Source organism: Phyllostomus discolor, chromosome 5 (assembly GCF_004126475.2).
Source record: "Phyllostomus discolor isolate MPI-MPIP mPhyDis1 chromosome 5, mPhyDis1.pri.v3, whole genome shotgun sequence".
Lineage (NCBI taxonomy): Eukaryota > Metazoa > Chordata > Mammalia > Chiroptera > Phyllostomidae > Phyllostomus > Phyllostomus discolor.
This window is the reverse complement of record NC_040907.2, coordinates 121,381,712-121,403,735: the sequence shown is the minus strand read 5'-3', so window position 1 is coordinate 121,403,735 and position 22,024 is coordinate 121,381,712. Positions and strand designations below refer to the sequence as shown.

Genomic DNA, 22,024 nt, shown 5'->3' with positions numbered 1-22,024 from the left:
AACTCCCTTAGCCTCTCTCAGCTTCATTTCCCCATCAGTGTAAGACACTCACTCACCCTTAACCCAGAGGCAATGGTCCTTAGAGTGAGGAGCTTGAGCCCAGTGAATATATCATGAGAACCACTGGCATGCTGGAAGACGGTGTTAGAACTCTTTTTCCGAAGTCTATAATTTAAAACTGGGAAAGGAATAAACTAGATCAATATTTAATGTTCAGACTGCAGTGGCACCCTCACTTGGTGCAGGGGTCTACCACATTAGTACGTGCCACACACAGTGGGGGGCCCCTCTCCCAGAGGCCACCTGGGAGTTCTCTCTCGGGGCAGGTCACAGTGCTGCCTTCCCCTCTTTTTTGGCTTCAGCATCTTGCAGGTTTAATTAGTCTCTGGTTACAAGATGTCAGTGATGAAGTTAACTTTATTTTAAAAAAAATTCTCAAATATCAGAACCTTTATGTTATACTTGATTATGAGTTAGGGATTGAATAGAAAATCTTTGGTTCCAACAGAGATTCCTTGATTATGTTGCTATAAAGAACTCAAGAGGTTTTTGTTTTTTTAAAAATTGTGTGTTCCTCATTTTTCTTTTACAAAAATTCAAGCTTGCTTAATTGTCTTCACTCCTAATGGCTACCAGGTGAGAAAATGCTTTCTGAAAGGGACTTATACTATGGAGAGAACATTTTGAGAGCAGATGTTTGGAAAGGTTTCCATCATCATGTGAGCTCATTGCTAAAAGCTGTCTAGGTGTATCATCTATAAAAATGCTTATCTCTGAATTCTATACAAATTCAGAAAAGGAATTTTCTAACCATTTAAGAAGTATTCTCAAGAAGGAATTTTGGCTGTGGCTGGTGTTGCTCAGTGGGTTGAGCACTGGTCTGTGAATTGAAAGGTTGCCAGATTAATTCCCAATCAGGTACGTGCCTGGATTGCAGGCCAGGTCCTGGTTAGGGGTGTGTGAAGGGCAACTGGTTGATGTTCCTCTTTCTCTCTGTCTCTCTCCCTTCATATCTCTCTAAAAAGTAAATAAAATATTTTTTAAAAGAAGAAATTTTAGTAGGTTTTGAATTCATTTGTTAAAAATATGAAATTGCTGTATGTTCTAGATAATTGACATTAAGGACTGTGGAAATTTACCCACTGAATATAAACAGCAATCTGAGCATGACTGGTTAATGAGATCGAAAAAGTGTGCCATGATTTAATAAACTCAGCCAGTGATCACTTTCTTTTCCTATGCACAATAGTACTGAATAATGGCCGCCCAGAGGTATGAGGTCCTAATCTCTGGAACCTGTGAATGTTACCTTATATTGAAAAAGGGTCTTTGCAGCTTTGAGTGGTGACAGTATCATAGCTAATGAGGTTTATCTGAGGCACAATTATTGCTAATTGAAAACTTTTCTAATACCCCACCGTGAGGACTTGAAGAAGGGTCTTTGCAGATGTGACTAAATTGAGGATTTTGAGATGATGAGATTATCCTAGATTATCTGGGTAGTCCCCAAATGCAGTCACCTGTCTCTTTATGAGACAGGTAGAGGGAGATCTGATGCAGACATGAGAGGAAAAAGTAGTGATCAGAGAGGCAGAGATTGCAGTGATGTGGTCACAAGCCAAGGGATGCCAGCAACCTGTGGAGGCTTGAACAGGTAAGGAACAGACTCCCCTCTAGTGCCTGTGGAGGGCTTGTGGCCCTGCTGACACCTTGATTTTGGCCCAGTGGTACTTCTGGCATTCAGAACTGTGACAGAATAAATTTTCTTTTATGCCACAAGAAACTAGTATGTATTAAATAACTTTTAAGACTATGATTCAATTATCAAAATCATGGGTAAAATAAACTGAAACTAGAACTATACTTTTAAGTTGACTTTTCACAAAGTGTTGAGCCAGCAATTAAAAACAGTGAGGTATAAAAATATAACATCTCTGTAATGAAAAAATATTAACATATATTATATAAAGTATAATATCTATGTTTTTTATTGAGCTCAAGAAAATTTGACATTATTAATGAGTAGAATTACATTTAAAGTATTTATATTCCTCCCAATACTTAAAGTGCCTATTTTGTTTGTTTTGTGAATGCATTGGTACAATGGTAAGTATGTATACTTTATAAATAGTTAACATATTGAGATGCATTATCAAAAGAATTTAAAGAATTGTCTCTAAGGGATTATTGTGATGATGAAATTAGGTAAATGTGAAAACTCATGGAACATGGTAGGCATCTAATAACTACTTATCGAATGAATGAATGAAAGTGTGGATGGATGATGAAGAAATGGAGAATCCTAGTTTAAGCTGTAGGCCTGGGAAGCATGGGTGTTGGTGGGGCTTAGCTGTGGTCCCAGGGGTACTTAATTCCAGAACAGATGATCTTTCCACTTCGCCATCATCCTGTGAAGAAGCATGCTTGTTACAATTATCCATTTCACAATTTCCTGAAGGGTACCTTTTAGGAGTCTGTGAATGTTACAAATGAAACTTAGCAGTGATCATGTAGGGCTGACATGTCCTCAGCACTGGGATGAGAAGGAAGAGCCAGAGGGTGCAATGCCAGGGTTACCTGAGAGGACAGAAGGTTCCTGCACTGGGTATGACAATGTTGGCCTGCGATGGTGGGTTGGAGTTGGGAAGGGGATGTGGAGGCAGTGGTGGTGGGCTGGGCTATGGGACTGTGGTCAGCTTGCCCATAGTTCACCTGAGAAGGCACGTAGCTCTAGGCTTTTGCCTAAATGTGAGAGGCTATGAGGATCTGCCAATGATAGAACCATAGAAGATGCATGAACATCAACTCCTCCTCCCCATGAGGAGTGTTGGAAGAAATAAAATTGTATACTAACTAATTTTTAGACAACCGAGGATCCAACACCCATGATTGTGAGGAAAAGGGAGGCATCTGGATGAATTAAATTTCAACAACCCTTCGGCCTAATTTTAGCCAATCACTTCACTTTTCTTTCTGACCAAAGGCAAAAGAGTGACTTTCACTTCGGCTTTTTGCAATAAACTAGATTTGGAAGTGCTGTCTCTTCCAGCTCATCTTTTGATAGAGCTAATAAGGGCAGGAAAATAGCCAGTGGGGTGGTGGGTGCTGAAGGAGATAATGAGGATTTCTGAGCTGCTTTAATCCCTAGACCATCCAAACTGTACCTGTGAAAAGGGGAACAGACCCTACTAGTCGAATCATTAGCCAGCTCAGTCTTTCAAACATGAGAATAAAGGCTAGTTCTTAAGAATGTACTTCTTGTGCACTGGTAATGGAGGAGGGGGTTTCTGTGTTGTTCGCTGAACTGTGGCATTGGACCCTTTGTTAACTAGTCCCGCTGCTCTAATAACCTTCAGTGGGGGAATTCCAGCAGTAATCCCGGCTCACTTCTGGTCCATTTTCCATACTGCCCGAGGTCATGCCACTCTCAGGCTTGAGACCTTCCAGTAGTCCTCTTTAGGTTCAAAACCCTTACCACTGTGGGCAGCACTTTCTTCTTTCCTTCCCTCATACCCTTTGGCCAGATCACATACTACTCTGTTTGCTGCAGAAGACTGTCTGGTCCTTCCTTGCACATGCTCCTCCTACCGCCTTCACCTCCAGAACGCTCCTGTTTCATTCAGCCAATACCTTTGTGTCCTTCAAGTCTCAGTTTAAATGTCACTTCCTAAATAAGGCCTTTCTTGAACCCTGTTGACTGGTTTTGCTTCCCTTGCTCTATGTTCCTCTAGCATCCTAAACATCCTCTTTTGGGATAGTTATTTCACTTGTAAAAATGTATTCAGTGTCTATTGGCCCTATAAGACCATCATCTCTGGGTGGCCACTGCACAGTACCAGGCATATGATAGATGCTTAGTACATATTTGCCAGATGAATGGATGCAGCTTTTTAAGAGAGGTGGTACTGTGTTATTCTGTACCCCCACAGTTAGTGTAGTACCTAACATCCAATAAATACTGGTTCAACTGAGCTCAACAGAGAGGTAGTGGGCCAGGGTTGTTAGGTGCGGTGACCTGGATGCAGGGTATTAACACCTCATTCCCTTCACCCCAGCCCAGTGAGGCCCATGTCTGAGAACCTATAGAGGCCAACTGGGCAAGGGTATTTATTGGTGGAAGTGGTGGGGTAGACCATACATCTTTGTATGGCTTTTTGAAAAGAAAAAGGAAGGGAAAATATGTAGATTCATTAATGACATATTTCTAGAAATAATCAACTTAGAACATTTTATTGCCAAATTTTTAAAATGCAGATGGGAAACAAAAATGCAAGAGAGGCAGTTATCATGGCAACCTCTTCATTGTTTGCAGCCTTAGGCTTCTTAAAGATTCCCGTATGAGTTGTGGTTATAGTTTTCAAGTGTATGTCTCATTTTTGACCTGGGAATGAGATGAATAATTTTTAGGCGATGAAGATAAATACTCATCTGACTAGTAAGTACAGAAATGGGTCTCAGGGCTTTAGATATCAGTTCCACCATCTGAAATGTAAATATCTCCTGAAATTCCCATTTAAGAGCAGATTTCACCTGCAAGTAGACTGTTATCTCTTCCTGAAAAATATATACACCCTAGTGAGGGAATAAACACATCATTACACTTTCATGACAGATAAGCTTGGCTCTGTTGGGGTGTAAACTCATTTTTCTTGGGTTGACCTTTAAATGGTATTGTGCTATTGTATGGGATTTAAATCAATAATTTTGTCAAAGCAAAATATACTGCAGTTTTTTCTTTATCATTTAAACAGTTCTGTAAACTCTCAAGGAGTAATGGATTTAAACATGTTGTCCCCAGAAGGGAACGGGGAGGAGGGGGCTGCAGCGGGGGTGGGAAGCCACATACAACACTGACTTAGCGGCAGTGAGGCAGAAGCCTAGGATGGCTGCAGATCTGAGAGAGTTCCGTTTTCTCTTGCTGGCAGCTGGGATGGAGGTGCCAGTGTGGGCTGTAATTAGTGGTGTAATACCTTTTCTGCATTCCTGTTGTAAAGCAACAAAGTGTCCCAGGTGTGAGGAGGTTAAAATGAGAAGTACCCAGTAGTTATGAAGCAGCAATAATGAGTTTCCTTCTACTTACCATGGATTTGTGTGATATACAGCTTGCAATTAAGCATGGCTTGGTGATTCAGTGATTAATGTATATACAGCTCCTAAAGGAGGGAAGCCGTCCTCCCGTCACATCCTTCATGATGTTTACAGCTGGGTACCTATTAACAGGAAGATGGAAAGGGCCATTTACAATTCAGTAACCTTTATGACAGTGAACTCTTTAATCAGCATTTTATTTCCTTTGTAACACTTTAGTCATCTACAAATGTCAGAATAAAATAGGGCCATGAAATATTTAGGATCGGCATGTGGAAATTGACTTCCCTTGATTTAAGCTGCTGTGTCTTTTCATTTTGTTGTTTTGGGAGCTTTTACTTTTATTGAAAGACAATTTATAACTAAATGCTCCCAACAGTGACTGGCATTAGGGTAGGAGGAATTTCGGAGAGCCAAGTTCTGGTTCTATAAAATGTGTTGATGCTTGCTATATTGGGTAATAAGTTATTCAAATAAAAACATTAGCAAAGGGTTTGCATTTCAGAGCAGTATTTAGTAGAGGTACAGCAGACTCTGCAGAGTTTATGACAAAATACCCTGGCATATTTTAGAAAGGTAATTAAGTATGAAGTAAATCCATAATAATTTAAGTCAGTTATAGTGGGTACCTGAAATATGCATTATTGTCTCACATTATTTTCTTAGTGGGATTCTGGGACTTTTTCAATTCAACAATAACCACCTTTCAGCTTTCTTGCATTGTTGTAAATGTATATAATATGTATTAACAGAATTGCCATGTTTATATTTAAAAAACCTTTGAACAGTGATATTGTGTTAAATGATTGAATTATTATTTCTTACTCATATCTTTTGTTAAGTTAACCCATTTTAAGACAGTGCACTCAAACATATCTCAAATGTTGTGTTTTAAAAATTAGTGTTGGACAGTGGCGTGCTTTAAGAATTTGGCCTGGTGCACTGATGCCCCCTTCTCTACCCCATAAATGTCCCTGGTGACCATTTGCTGACTTTGGGCTGAGGCTCAGTTTAGGGAGCTAGTTCTTTTTCAGGGGTAGAGAGAGTCTTGGTGTCATGTGGGCCTCATAGGACCACCTTTCCCACTTTTAAAGCAAATAATGTGTAGGTGTTACCTTTTCCTTTCAAACGCTGTGTGGAAACCAGTCATTGGAACCAGCATGGTGCAGTGGAAGGACCAGCACCCGAGCACCAGTTTGAGCCCCAACAGGAGCTCAGTGTCATGGACAAGTTCCTTACCTTTCTGGGCTTCACTTTCCCCATCTGTAAACTGTAAACTGGTTTACTGGACTAGGTGTGCCTCCTAAGGAGCAGTGACAGAGGAGAGAGAAAGGGGAATACAAGGAGAATAAATTAGGACCTTAAATCCAAATAGCCACAAGAAAAGGGTTTCTGTAACTAAATGGCATAAATATGAACCCTAAAGAGAATGTCGTTACCTAGATGATGGAAGGAGAACCACTGAGGCCTGGCAAAGGTCTGGCCATCTCATGAATCTGTTGTTGCTATTGCTGAGTGAGTTAAAGTACCCACTGAAGCACTTAGCACAGAACAAGACACCCAGAGTTATTTTATCTTTTTTTCTTGTTTTTCATAAAAGGACAGGCTTCCCACCTGTCTTCTGGTAACAAAATCCCAATCTATAAAATATCAGCAAGTTATTTGTGTTGGAATGTTTGTGAAGAACACTGCAGTATTCATTTTCAAAGTGAGACTTCCCCCCATGAAGCTCAGGGAATGAGATACCGAAAGGAGGCACACCCAAAGATTGGGAGTCTCACCCCGGGTGAGAAAGGGGACTCAGGACTTGGGATGGTTACAGAACAATGTTTTCTCTATGTTTTCATTGTACTTCCTTGCACAATTTCCAACTACCTTCAACAGCTTTCTTTTGAAATGGTTTTTTTTGAACATTAAATGGGTGGTAGCAAGCAAGATCTCATGAGAGGCTACAGAAGGAATTTCAAACTTTTAGACTTTGAAAACTGGAGTATTCTCATTAGAAGTAAGTTAGCGAAGAATATGGGGGGAGGGGCTGAGTGATGTTGGCTACAAGGCTGGAAGCCGCCATGGCTGATGGCACAGTCTTATTTAATTTCATTTTTGCCCGCTGTCTCACAAGAGGTCCCACAGTGGTGTCTTGGATAATAGGAAGCAGTGGGAGCCTAAAAACCTTGGTGCCTTTCAGGTTTATCCTCACATTTCCAATTTTTAATTCATTTAACTCCTTTACTTTTGCATTTTTAAAATTGTTTCTTAAATTAATGTGTTGTGAAATACAATCATAGAAAGTTTGGAAAAATGAAAGAATAAAAACAATTGTTTAGAATTCTGTCGTACTAGTACTATTACTATTTGTGTGTATTCTTTGTCTTTTTCCAGAGACATAATGCTACACAGTTAAAATGAGAGCCAGTGTCAGTTTCCTGTCAGCATTTTTCTTTTTTCTAAGGATGTCATTATTTTACTTATTTTTTAAAATTATTTTTTACTGATTATGCTATTGCACTTGTCTTGATTTTACCCCCTCTACCCAGCATCTCCTATTCCCTCAGGCCATCCCTACATCATTGTTCATGTCCATGGGTCATGTGTGTAAGTTCTTTGGCTGCTCCATTTCCTATGCTGTACTTTACATCCCCATGGCTGTTCTGTAATTATCTATTTGTACTTCTTAATCCCCTCACCTTTTCACCCATTCCCCATACACCCCTCCCTTCTGGCAACCATGAAAATACTCTCCGTATCCATGATCCTGTCTCAGTTCATCTTGTTTGCTTGGTTTCTTTTTTAGATTCAATTGCTGATAGATTTGTATTTATTGCCATTTTATTGTTCATAGTTTTGATCATCTTCTTTTCCTTAAGTAATTCCCTTTAACATTTCATATAATAATGGTTTGGTAAAGATGACCTCCTTTAGTTTTTTCTTGTCTGGAAAGCTCTTTATCTGCCATTTGATTCTAAATGATATCTTAGCTGGGTGGAACAATCTTAGCTGTAGGTCTCTGCTTTTCATGACTTTGATATTTCTTGCCAACTCCTTCTAGCCTACAAAGTTTCTTTTGAGAAATTAGCTGACAGTCTTATGGGGGCACCTCTATAGGTAACCAGTGGTTCTTTTTCTGCATTTAAGATTCTCTATCTTTAATCTTTGGCATTTTAATTATGATGTGTCTTGGAGTGGGCCTCTTTTCATAATCTTGTTTGGACTCTCTGTGCTTCCTGTACTTGTATGTCTATTTCCTTCACCAAATTAGGGAAGTTTTCTTTCATTATTTTTCAAATAGATTTCCAATTTCTTGCTCTTTCTCTTTTGCTTTGGCCACCCCTATGATGTGAATGTTGGACCTCTTGAAGTTGTCACACAGGCTGCTTACACTATCATCATTTTTTTTTTCTTTTTCTTTTCTGCTGGTTGTTTTTGCTTCCTTATGTTCCAAATCATTGATTTGATTCTTGGCTTCATCCAGTCCACTGTTGTTTCCCTGTAAATTGTTCTCTATTTCAATTAGTGTATCCTTTATTTCTGATTGGATCTTTTTTATGCTGTTGAGTTCCTCACTAAGTTCCTTGAGCATCCTTATAACCCATGTTTTGAACTCTTCATCTAATAGATTGCTCCCTTTTGTTTAGTTCTTTTTCTGGAGTTTTGATCTGTTCTTTCATTTGGGCCATGTTTGTCTGTCTGTTCATTTTGGTAGCCTCCCTGTGTTTGTTTCTGTGTATTAGGTAGAGTTGCTATGACTGTATCTTGGTAGTGTGGCCTAATGTAGTAGGTGTCCTGTAAGGTCCGGTGACTCAGCCTCCCATGTGACCCAAGCTGGGTACTCGAGGTGTGCCCTTTGTGTGAGCTGAGTGCACCCTCCTCTGTAGCTGAGTCTTTGTTGCTGTTGGCAGATCAATGGGAGGGATTTACCCAAGCCAGTCAGCTGCAAGGACTGGCTGTGAACACTCATCTCCAACCTCTGCCTTCCATGGAGGATCAACTGTATGGAGTCAAGGTGGTGGTGCTCTGATGTGGTCTGTACTTGTCCGTAGGGTATGCAGATTCTGGAATTTCCTGGATGGTGCAGGCCAAAGTCAGCACCCACCTGTGCCTACTAAGGGTTACCCTGCATGAGCTATACAGTGGTCTGAGATGGCTGCTACTTGTGCTGGGCTTAGAGATTCCCAGGCAAAGCCAAACTGAATCTATGCTGTCTGCTTCTAGTGCTGGGCCTGGGACCACTTTGCAAGAGGTATAGGTGTCAGCGTTTTTCATGTTATATAATATACACTTGGCCCTGTTGCTTCATTGTTTTTATAACCATCATTTTGAAGACTGTATACTTATTCCTTCAAATAAGCATTCCATATTAGAACTAATTTTAGACATATTTGTAAACCTTAGTCTAAATAACCCTATGGGCTATTTAGTTTGTTCATGATTTTTTTTTACCATAATAACCATATAATGTATATCTTTATGCATATGAATTTTCCATATTTTGAATTATTTTTTCATGAATAGAGTTCCAGGCATAGCATTATTGGGCTGAGGTGATCCCATTGTATTGAATCACTTACCTACTTACAGCCCCAAACCTCTTAAAAGGTTTAGATGAGTTTCATCCAAGTTCTGGATTATGTAGTTTCTCTAGACTCAAATTATTTTCTAAGGAGCTTGTGTTTCCATAGAGACTTCTTGATATTTTGAAGACTCATGAAGATCTAGAGTCATGTGGATACCATTTATTCTACTTTAGTGGATGATAGGAAATGAGGAAAAGGCAAACTGGAATGGGGACTGGCATCTTTTGGGCATGTACGGTATGCCAGGAACTGTCAAACATGTGATCTCAGTTAATCTCAAAATAATCTTGTGGATAAGGAATTAGTAGATCTAGGTTTTTTTTTTTCCCAGAGGAGGAAAATGAGACTCAGCAAGGTTAAGTGCCCTACCTGAAGTCATCCAACTTCTGTGGAATCAGAATTTGAACTTAGGTTTATCTCACCACAGCAGGTGCTTGCTCCACTCTGCTATGCAGCCTTTGTCTAAGGAAGTGTGGTTAAGTGAGGCATTGCTGGGGAACCCACCATACTCTAAGATAAGCCTATTAAACCTTGGCCTTGGTTTAATAGAATGGTTTAATAGAAAGCATAGAATGGTTTAATACCTAGGTGTGGTGGGGATTATAGTGGGCTGCCTGAATGGTAGCTGGTGGGATATTCAGGGGTTGTTAGGATGGGGGTTGGTATGTGCAGGAGACCTGGGGGAGCTGGAGCCTAAACCCTTTTGGCCTTATCTGTACTTTTCTGAAGGTACTGAGGCAAAGGAACGGGAGATGTTTCAGACAGGGAAAAGAGATGGACTCTCTTGGAAAGCCCAGCTGGGGACTGCCGTAAGTGGAGAGCCCACCCAGACAGAGTGGTGTTCAAGAAGAACTGTTCAGGGCCCTTAGAGAAACCCTCCACCAAACCAGTTAGGAACAATAGGAAACTGAGGATGCTCAAGTTTAGGGGACAAGTTCAAGGTCATAATGCCCATGAATGCCCAGTATATTCAGAAGCAGGGTTCTCTATCATCTCTACATTAAAGAGACAGTGAGAGACACACTTGAGAGGAGGTGTTGAAGTCGCCAAGCAGGGAAACACATGGGTGGCTCCGTGACTTAGCCTTCCTCCTGCCTTGGCCTTGGTCAGCACTGTCTTGTCTCCTTGGAGGCTGTGAGAGAGCTGGAATTACTACATGGGGAGGATGGTTTTCCACTGTCCTCCATGGTTCTTACATAAGGCAGGAGGGTAGACAGGATAGTGAGGGCTTGGGAGGGTGGCAGCCACTGGTGTTTGGCTCCCAGCATCTCTATGCCCAGCCTCTTGCCTGCCTATACATTGTTTAAACCAAAGCCTGCTATTTCTCCCTGTTAGGGGTGGGGGCAAGGAATAAGTGTCAGGCTTTTTTTCCTACCCCTGGCGATTAGCACATGTTAACCTGCATTCATTCCATTGCCTTTGGCTCCTCTTGGTCAAGATTATTTAAATGTTTATCCTTCCTTCCTTCTTGACCTTTCTTGTTCAGTCCTAGTTCCCAGGTCCCACTTGTTCTGTGTTTCATGAGCTTAGCAAACCGTGGCCTCCAATTCCCTAGTTCTAGTGTTTTCACTTAAGATGAGGAGTGATGAGCCAAAGGTTTCAGGCTCAATCCTTGAGCAAAGGGCCGCTCTGACAGGGATTATTATTTATTTGTCATCTTGGATGTAATAAGCTGTAGGTACAGCTTCGAGAGCCCTTGATTTATTGCGCTGTCTACTGCCACTAGCGGGACGTCTGCTCCACCGTGCAGGATGAATACCACACTGTCAGCTTCGTCGATCTGTCTCCACCACTGCTCTCTCTCTCATAACACATTCCCATTTCATGCCAGAATACATAAACAATCTTTCATTATTTTGATGCCTTTTTCATATTTGTTCTTTACAGAACATAAAGTTTGAATTTATGGGTTTCCTTTACATTATTTCAACACACTCCACCATTTTCCGGGTTTGTGGTTTAACTCTCAGAAATTGGCTGCCAGGTGATTTAGTTATTTTGGCTTTCTAGTTTTATAGTTATTTAATATCGCAATGCCAGATACTGAGAAAATGGAGTGCATGGGAGGTGAGGGATTTGCAGTTTAGGCTGTTGTCATCGAGGCAATGTGTTCATGGGGATGAAGCGTGGGGGTTAAAAACAAAAAGGCATGGAGATGGAAGTCATTTGCTTATGTTAAAAAATCCCATCTCAAAAATGTTATTGACACGGTTGTCCAGCCCAGTGGGGCTTGAAACGAAAAAGGGAACATCCCATAACTGTTTCGAATTAGCAAGGTTTTCTAAATTGGTGGCCGAAAGCCTCCATTTTTTTTTTCTTTCTGCTTTTCACGTAGCAGGAGCTCAGCATTCTTTATTTTCACCAGGGTTCCTATTCTCTGCCTCTCGCTCCCCTCACACTCTTTTGTTTCTGTGTTTGAGGCTTGTCCATATGGGTTAATTTTAAGGAATTTTCCTATTTAATTCCCCTAAGTGGTGAAGGGCTTGTATTTGAAGGTATTTGCTTAGGGGTAGGAAGTTGCTGCTTCTTTTTCTCTGGTAGACAGGCTTGGGAAATGGATCACATACCTGCTTATTTATTCACTTATTTGCATTGTCAAATTTCATCATCTCGGTTTTAACCAAACGTAACAATAATTTGCCTTCTCTAAATTGGGTACCTTAACCTTTTTAATTAAAAAAGTTTTCTTCTGCTAATTTTCTCTGAAATTAAATTTTCGGATAGGAGTTGAAGAAATTCGTAGAGTAGATTGAATTGATAATGCTAATATGAGTGATGAAGACTCTACATAAGTGTTTTAGGTGTGGTTGTTACTAATTGTGAGTTTGCTGTCATTTTACTGTTCATATTTTTATCTTCTTTTTCTTAGATAAATCCTTTTAAAAAGAACTTATATGTATGACCCATGGACATGCACTAAAGGGGGAATGTGAGTGGGAGGGGCTGTGCAGAATGCAGGGGAATGAAGGAGGGAAAATGGGACAACTGTAATAGCATAATCAATAAAATATATTAAAAAAGACTTTACATATGTGCAGAAGAGTATGGCATGTGTGTGTGCATGTGTGTGTGTTTGTCTGCTTATGGGATATGGGTCAGTCCATGGAGGAGCTTGATGAATTTCACTTCTCTTGGTGGTCTCTGATGAGTATAAGCCATTGACAGGTGAGATTGTATACCAGTCAAGGTCAATTAACTGTGTGGAAGTCACGGCATTTGGGAAGTTACAGTCCTCCTCAGTGACACTGCCGATTTGGTTCTGTGGTGAAATTCAGGCTCCTTTTGGGGAAGGGCTCTTGCTCATGTGCTTAATTATGTGCATATGTCCTTGCCCTTCCACTCAGCCCTTTGAGAGGAAGGGGCTCGAGGTGAGAGTTGCTCTGAAGTTAGAAAGTTGTTTTGAACCCTGTCTCCTTCCTGAAAGATGTTAATGAATGTGGATTTGAGTGTCATAAATGCAGGATAATTTTGTCACTGTTCGCTTCCCTTGGCTGCCTTCATTAGAGAAGTAGGAGATTTGCTTAGCTCACATCACATTGTACAGGCCTGTTGTGGCTGGAAGGGAACCCTAGTTAATTAATATGAGAAATTTGTTTTGTGTACCTGGTTAAAAAAAAAGACAGTGCAGGTTGATGTTGTCAGCAGAAGCTGCTTGTCACTTTGACCTGTTCTGTTAAGTGTTTGATGTGTTTTCTCAGAGTAATCTGTGAATAACATTATAGCTCAGCCAGAAGAGAAACCGAGGGAGCAATAGCAGAATTAATATCTGGGAGCGTTGATAATTATATATCAGAATCTAATTTTTAGCACAGAAAATGTGTTAATGACAGAGAGGAAAACAAAAACCACTAGCATCTCCCAGCAGGCCCCAAATTGTCATTTATTATTTCTCAGCTGGATATCTATCAAGTTTATGGGTTAATTTTTCTGTAGACTGTTATTTATGGGTTTTTGTTTGTTTTCAGCCATCATTACTAACAATACGGTTAATAGCAATCATTTGTTATCCAGCACTAGGCGTGATGCCTCAGATGAGAGCACTGAACTGAGAATACTCATTTGGTAGCTGAATAAGGCCCTGACAGGGCCCATTTATAACAAGCTCATTCTATAATGTCCATCCTATTAATAAAATTTTGCTGCTGTCTAATTAGAGATGTCTGATGTGTATAGTAGCACCACAGCGGAGACTTTTTGCTGCTGCCTTTTTTTTCACATCCCCTGGTTTCTTCTGTCACTACCACAGCCCATCTGGGCATGTAGGTTCGAGGAACAAAAGGAAAGAGAAATGAGCTGTGGCCAAAGGTGCTGGAGTAGATGTGTGGCAATAGCTAGGAATGAAAACTGGAAGGCAGGGCGGTCTTGCCGGCTCTCCAGCCTCTTCTTTTCTCTTCATGTTGTGGTTTCACTTGCCTGGGTTGGTGATTTGCAGTTTGCCTCCCAAATCTACAGTGCTGTGAGGTGTGGCCACAGGATCCTGGGATTAATTTCCTAAAGAACACACCCAAACTTCAACATCCGAGTGAATGCTTAGTTCTTCAGAGTCATTGCCTGGAAAGGCATCACATTTATTCCTAAATCACTATCATTTCTCAGAGCCTTCTCGAAATTTCTCTTGGTTTGCTTGCTGAGGCAATCTGTTTCACTGACTAAGAAGTGAATAATATCCCTAAGTAAGAATTTGGGGTGGTAAATTAAAACATCCATCCCAATATTTTGTGGTCACACTTTGGAGAGAAAAACTGATTTGGTTTTGTCATTTTTATCCCAGTGGATCTTTCAGGCTTTTTTCTTTAATTACAAAGACACTTTGGGACTGGGTGACAGGATGTGGTCATCTGTTAAACAAAGACTCAGATTCCAACAGCTGTTTTTAAATCCCGATGTCCTTACTTGCCAGTGGTATGAATTGGGGAAAGTTACTGAAATGCTGCATCTCAGCTTTCTCAGTTTCCCAAAGCAGGTACGGAGCCCTGGAGAAAGAAACACCCAGAGAAGGAATTGTTGCAAGGATCAAATAACATATCTAAAAATGCTTTGCAGGTAGTAGCACCTCCCAAATCTTAGTAATAATTACCACTATTTACAATAACATTTTTAGAACCCTATACAGAAAAACCTACCCCACTGAGCTACTTTTTAAAAATCATTTTAAACATAGTTGTATAAATAGCTTTACTAATTTTATTGTCCATATTTCAAGTGAATTTCTGTTTTCCACTCAGAGTAAAATTTAAAGAAATGTGCAGCACTGAAAAGTTATCATTGTGATTAAGGCTTATTGTGAAGTTTGCACTGTGTAGGGGGAAAAGAGGAGTTTAGAATTCAGGGAAGCAATAGTTTATTAATTTGGCAGGTGCTCAGAATTATACACCTTTGAATTAAGAGCACACAATCAGGCAATGCACTGAAGAATGTTTTAAAATAGTTTTGTTGCTAGGTAACTATTTTCCTCTTTAGTAAGCTCCCCACCCCAACATGCGAAATGTTTTGCAAATGATCTTTTGAATAAAAACCATCATCTACTGTTTTCTCCCAGCCTATCTGTTTGATTTTGAAGGTAAAACTTAAAAAATATATATAACACTGCAAAATGTCCATCCTAAGACGGCAATGAAAGAGCTGTATGGAGTTGGGCTTGCACAGGCCTGGGTAGTGTGCTGTTTTTTCCCCTAAACTGCACTTGACTACAGCTTATCAACCTTTAATTAGTGCTACATTTTCTCCCTGTGATTTCTATTGATGTGTGGTACAGGAAGCTGGATTGAGCCTCCACCTGACCAGTGTGCAAATTGTTGTAGAAAATTCAGCAAACATCTCTCTCCATTATCCACCAGCCCCCCTTCCTCTCTTCTCCCCCTTCTGCATTTCTCTCTCCTTGTGTCTTTCCCTCTTCCATGCCTCTCAATAGAAAAGGTGAAAAGCAGGACGATAGAAATCAGGTTGAGTATTAGTGTTTTTGCTGGCCTGTGCAATAGAAAACGACAAGCAGCCGACTGGGCCTTCCGTCAGCAGATCGGGAGGCAGAGAGGCGGTGGCAGGCGGGGGCTCCCCCGCGGCCTCAGGATGGCTGCAGCTCGATTGTGAGAGCCAGGATGAAGTCAGCACTGACAAAGTGAGGGGATTGATGGATGGACAAAGCAGGGAACTGGATGTGAGAATGGATGAGGGCAGAGGGGGAATTTAACACAGACAAACAGAATGAAAGACAGAGAGGAATTGCCTGCTAAAGTATGCCCGCCTTCAGCTCCCACAGCAATTTACTTACTGCTAACTGAACACCCAAGGATTGTTTGCATCTTTGCAGATTTTTCTCCCAGCCACTGCGGAGGGAAGCTTGCAGATCCCAGCTAGTGTATGCCAGGCTTTCTCTTTCAACCTCCCCTACCCCCCCCCCCCCCCCCCCCCACCACATTCAGTCACATTCATTTAATTCAAACTGAGCTGTTGATTATTTCCAATAAGTTCACACAGTGTTTCTGCAGAATAAATTTTCTTCCCCTGCCATTATTTTAATGTTTCCACTAAATTTACTTTAATCAGTTATTGTGCTTTAGTGTAGTAAATAATAATATTTACCTGCTCCTTTTGAAAATGTTTCTAGGAGATCTGTTGTTGCTTTATGAAGGCGTGAGATAGTGAGGATAATGGGTGCCTCCTTTGTGCAGGAAAAACTTCGTGGCTTTCCACCTTCATCTAGTCCATATATATTAATGAGTGACTCAATAGTTAATGCTTGTAACAGCTTACTTTAAGGCATAAAATATACTCTAATCTAAGCCCCTAGTATGTTAGTTTAGGCAAAGAATGCTATAGAATAGATCTTATGTTAAGTATTCTTGCCATAATAAAATCAAATTTATAAAAAAAAGTAGTTGGGTGACAAAAGAGGTGAATTTTCTTTCCCCCTTGTAAGAAAAATATATAGTATTGTATATATTACTATTTATGAAATGGTCATTTCAGAAAATAAGAATCTGTGGTCAAAAGCTATATGAGTTTTTTTTTTTAAATAATACAAGCAGTGATTGCATGAAGCAATAGAGGGTAAATCAAATTATTATAATTCAGTACAATACTCAAATGTATAGTTAGGATTTTGTTTCCTTGTATGATTAAAGAAAGTGATTTTTGAGGATCAGTTGATCTAGGAATCTTTGATAAGAATTGCTGTTAGTAAAATTCTAAAAGAGAAATCTAAACAAACACACACTATAAACAGGGAAAGTGAAAAGCTAATTCATATCCAACTTAAAACTATGCAGCTTTAAGTGTGGTAGTTTAAAAATGAGCCACTGTATTTTTGGAGCATTCAAGGAACCTAGGACCTTATGGAGCTTGGTAAGTCTCTTCCTTATGTTGGAATACATTGAAGGAAACTTTGTATTTTAGAATTGATGCTGATGGGGTAATAATTCCTTTTTCTATTTTCCATCCAAAAATAAGGTTTGGTTTTTGCTTCTCCCCCTTTCTCCCTTCCCTTCCCATCCCCTCTCTTCCCCTCTCCTTTCCTCCCTGCCTCATTCCCTCCCCCCTCAAAGAAATGAGCTGGAAAGAGAAATAGTCCTTGAAATTTTTTGCTTTTTATTACAAATTATTTTGTATCCTTAAGGGTGCTGCTTTACATGACTTCACACTGATTTTGAGGCAGATATCTTTCTTGTGACATCTCCAGATGTCCAAATTTCTTTCCTCACATTCCACAAAGACTGGGTGTGTGAAGTGGCAACAGAGTTCTAAGAAATTTTGCTCTTCAGGGCCTCCAGAATGCAGTATCAGCTGCCTTGACAATTAAAGGAAGGTCTTGGGAGAAGGGCTGCTGACTTGCTAGAAATGATGAATGGGGGTTTAAAAAATGAAATTAACAAGTTTTCTATTACATGGAAATCCATGAGATGTATTTTCAGGTATGGCATAGATTATCTATCACTCTGATGATGCTCAAAAGTGGATTTGTCTTTGTGCTCACTCCCACATGTCTAGTGCAGACCAAAGGCTGTGGCGCCCTGGCGGCCACACCACCCTCAGGTGCACACCCGCATCATTGTGGGATAATATGAGTTCAGAGCTGGCTAACCGCTTGGATACTAAACTGTATATTAATTCTGGTGTTGAGTAATTTTTCAAAGGTTGAGAAACTTGACAAGTGATAAAAATTAAGTTTACTAACCTTGGTTCGCATGTAGCCCTGAGATACAGCTCAATGTAACAGGTCACACAGCATTTGGGTCCTTTCTGAGATGTAGAAACTTGAGGTATCCAAAGCAACTCTGGGAAACTTTTGGCACAGGATGGTATCTCTTCTCCAGTGTGGATTTGTGGTTTGTGGAGGCAGATCAAGGAGGATTGGTTTCTATTTGCTCTTATTGGGAGAATTTTTTTATAGTTTTCATGATCTTCACAGATTATTTAAAAGCACATACATAGGAATCAAGCTTCCCAGAAGCAGGGTACAGGTGCCTGAATTCCACATCCTCAGAGATTCTGATACAGTCATGGGATGAGGTCCACAGCAATGAATTTATATTTGCTATTTTAAAAGTATGCAGGAGAATCTGACAGGTGGCCCAGAGGAGTATGCCTGTTCCTTTTTGTGTTCTTTTGGAGTCCATTTGGATATTTCTGGGGCATCACTCCACATCTTTTGGACTTTTGAGTCCTAAGTTGGATGGGTAATAAACAAAAGGAGGTTCACTTCAATACTGTTTTATGTCTTTCAATTTACTTCAGCCCCATTTTCCTTACAAATACAATACATGTTTACCACAGAAAGTTTGAAAAAATCAGAAAATTCTGAGAGAAAAAGTTACCTATAATCCAACCACCCAGAACTTATCACTGTTAACATTTTGTTGTGTATCTTTCCATTCTTTAAAACAAACGTATAAACACTACATTTTAGAAAACCAGAATCATTCCATAATCTGATTTTGCAACTTTTGCAGCTATTAATATGTATTTTGAACATATGCTCATATCATTAATAATTCTAAAAGATGATGGAGGCATGGGTTTTGGTTTTCTTTGGCAGTCTCTTATTGTTGGGCATTTATGCTAAAGTTTTTTTCCTATATAAATATAACTGATGAATGTTGATCTAGCTGGCAATTAATGATAATTTTATTATTGTTTGAAGTTAATGAAAGTTAAGTGAAAGTTGCCTCTTCTTCCTCTCTCTTTTCCTTCATTTTTATTTCCCTTCCTCCCCTCCATCTGTCTGTCCGTTTGTCCATCTGTCTGTCCATTGATCCATCCATCCATCAGTTCTTGGTTTATGAATACATGACTTATCATGGTTTTAGAAAACAAATGTCTGCCCCATATGAATAATGTTTCTAGAGCCTTAGAGAGTATAAATCCTTCATTATGGCATGGAAGTCTTTGAATATTATTAGTATTATTAGTATCATAATCATCTATTTTAGAATTACTGTATCTCAGTGCTACAAAAGGTACCCCCAAAGTTTCAGCCAATAGTGAAGGCACCACCAGGGATAAACAAGAAGTTTAAAGGGTCAGGCTTTCAGCAGTGCTCACTATAACCAGAGCAGTTCTCTTGTAGGGTTTTTAACATCAGCTTTTTTTTTTTTTCCTTAGGATAGGCCTACTGCTAGATAGTCAGTCTAGTATAACTCCATTCTCTCTAGATGAGGATACTAAGACTTAGAAATGTCAGGTGACTGGCAGCTTTCACAGTTCTGTTCCCTGACAGTTTTTATTTTTCTTTAATGTCAGCTCTACTTTCACGCTCAGTTCCATCAGTGAGCTCAGATCCATGACAGAAGAAGGATAAAGTGGATTTCTATTGTTCAGTTGAGACTCCAATTTTTGGGGTCTGTCAGAGTAACCTGTGCTTATCAGTTGTATAATCATTTTCCCAAACACCCAGTAATATAGCAAATATTTAAAAAATGCCAATTGGAGAAAGTTCTGCTACAATTTTAGTAATGGTTAATTATCTAATAGGGACTATCTATACTAGTACAAGTTCTACTTGGTCTGTTACTGAACAGGTCAAAATATCTCTGGGACTCAGTTTCCTCAGTTATAAAAAAAAAGAGTATTGAGTGACTCAGGATCTACTGGTACTTACAGCTCCAGGTTGGCTTCAAGGAAAACACTAGGAAAGGAGTAACATGAGTTTTGCAATTGAAAGTACTATTAGGAGGTCCTGTGGGCTTAGTTTTCATGAAAGAAGTGGAAATTGAGCTGGCCCCTAAGGACAGGATTTAAATAGGCAGAGAAAAGTTGAGAATTTTCAGAAGGGGGATAGTGAAAGCAAAAATGTGGTGGCAGAAAATAGGGAAGAGTAAGAAGATCTGTTATGCTGACATGGTAAGCATAATAAAAGAGGAAGACTAAGGTGAGGCATACCAATGGTTTTCGCTTCTTTATCCATTTATTCTACAAATAACTGAATATCTATTATTAAATAAATACATGCACACATATGATGCTGGTAAGAGCTATGAAGAAGATGAGAGTAGAGAATGATGAGAGTAGATGTGCAGCTCTTTGAGATGGAGTGGTTGGAGAAAGTCTGTTGCATAACTTAACATTTGAGAACAGATCTCAGATAGTGGGAGGAGTGAAGGGAACAATAAGTACAAAATCCTGAGGTAGGAATGCAATCTCTTCTGTGGAAGATATATTAGTTACCTACACAATAACCACCTCAGTCACCCTTGTGGTTGCTCTTAGAGCCCTGCTCATGTAACTAACCCTTTGTGTCACTGAAGACCCTTCATGTCATGGAAAGTACTTCCTCCTCAGTCTCATAGAGTGGACCATGATTGGTTAAAGGCAGTCATCAGCTCTATTCTCCTTTCCTGTGATTGATTTGGGCATGGGTATGTGATCCTATCATGGCCAATAGTCACAAAGTATGGTCTGCTGTATAGTGGGGGCTTCTGGGAAAGGTTTCCTTTCTAACAAAGAACCTTCACTGGATGTGATTGTGTCTGTATGTGATCCTAAAACTACAGCAGCTACCTTTCATTTATGAGGGGAAGTTTTAATTTGAGGGTGGTGGAATGGAATGATGGGAAGCACTTGGATCCTAGGTGATATCACAAATTGATGAATTAACACTGGAAGTCATCTTACCTTTAGACTCCTTTTATTGTTATATGCTAAACCCCTACTGTTTAAGCTACTTTTAGTTGTGTATTCTATTACTTGCAACCTAAAGCATTCTAAAAGGTATAAAAAATTTGAAATAGTCTTCTTTGTCCATTGCATTTGGTTTAAGATCTGCTCTAATGTTCCTTGTCTGAAAGACCCTCTCTGACTCTGTAAAATTGAACAAAGGCAGAGCTATAACTCTGACATTGATTAAAAGTCTTGCATAGAGTTAGGTTCAAGCTAGCAGGACGGGGGGGGGGGGCACAGTCTATATTCTGTGCACAGGAAAGGAGACCACAGGGGTTGCTTGGTGCCATTTAGACTAAGTCCTCCTCCCCTGCTGTCTCCTCACATGACTGTTGCTCAGGTCCATCTTCATAAATGGTGATTTCAGGAGCTCATTTGTTTCACATAAAAGGTGAGTGACTCTATTTATAGTAAATCTCAGTGTGGTGTGCACGCTATCATTCCCTTCATTTGACCTTGGTGGAACAGGCTGATGGGCCAGTGAAAAGTATGATATGAAAAATGAGTGAGCAGAGCAAAGTGAGCAGTGAATCAGTCTTGTGTGTGATTAGCTGTGAAAAATTTCACCAATGTGACTCAGAGTAGGCTTTTTCTTTTCTCTCTTTTCCCATCCTCTCCTTCTCTCCTCATAGTAACTTGTTAGCCATCCCACAAGTGAGTTTTCCCCCTCACAACTGCCTTGCCCCCACCAGCAGTCATCAAATCCTTATAAGGCTTGCTGGATTATGAGCTCTGGGGTGACAGAGTTGGGCTCAGAGGAAGAAAAATTTGGGAGGGGGGCAGTGGGAGCCAATAGAGCTCAGCTGAAGTATTAGGGAGTCCCTTCCAGGGGCAAGATGAGAAGACACAAGAGTGACAGGATGACATTGTAGGTGTTGTAAATCTACAGTTATATCTGGGGACTCAGTGAATCGTGGCTGAGGTCTCCATCAGTTCCATTTGCAGAGTCAAGCCCTATAAAAACAGGGCAATGAGATGGTAAATCACACTTCCTGGGGATTTGTGGGATCTTGCCATAGAAAGCTTGAGCATATAAAATGGAAACTTGCCTTTAATGGAATGGCCCTTATTGTCAAGCTGCAGGGGCTACCTTGATGGCAAATGAAGGTGCTTATGGAAGAGTTTCCTGCTGCAGTTGGTGTCTTCTGGGGATGCTCTGTTTCAATGTTCTTTTTGTATGACATCTATGTGCCAGGAGGCAGGGTGGTTGA

The 22,024-nt window shown here is 40.2% G+C and overlaps 1 protein-coding gene and 1 non-coding gene across 3 annotated transcripts in view; both read left to right on the top strand.

Moving 5' to 3' along the window:
- LRMDA (leucine rich melanocyte differentiation associated) overlaps positions 1–22,024 on the top strand; it is a 1,079,387-nt gene that overhangs the window by 274,115 nt on the left and 783,248 nt on the right. The window lies entirely within an intron of this gene.
- Positions 1,334–1,474, top strand: LOC114498180. Its single transcript, XR_003684631.1, has one exon. It is a non-coding gene; the product is annotated as a U4 spliceosomal RNA (small nuclear RNA).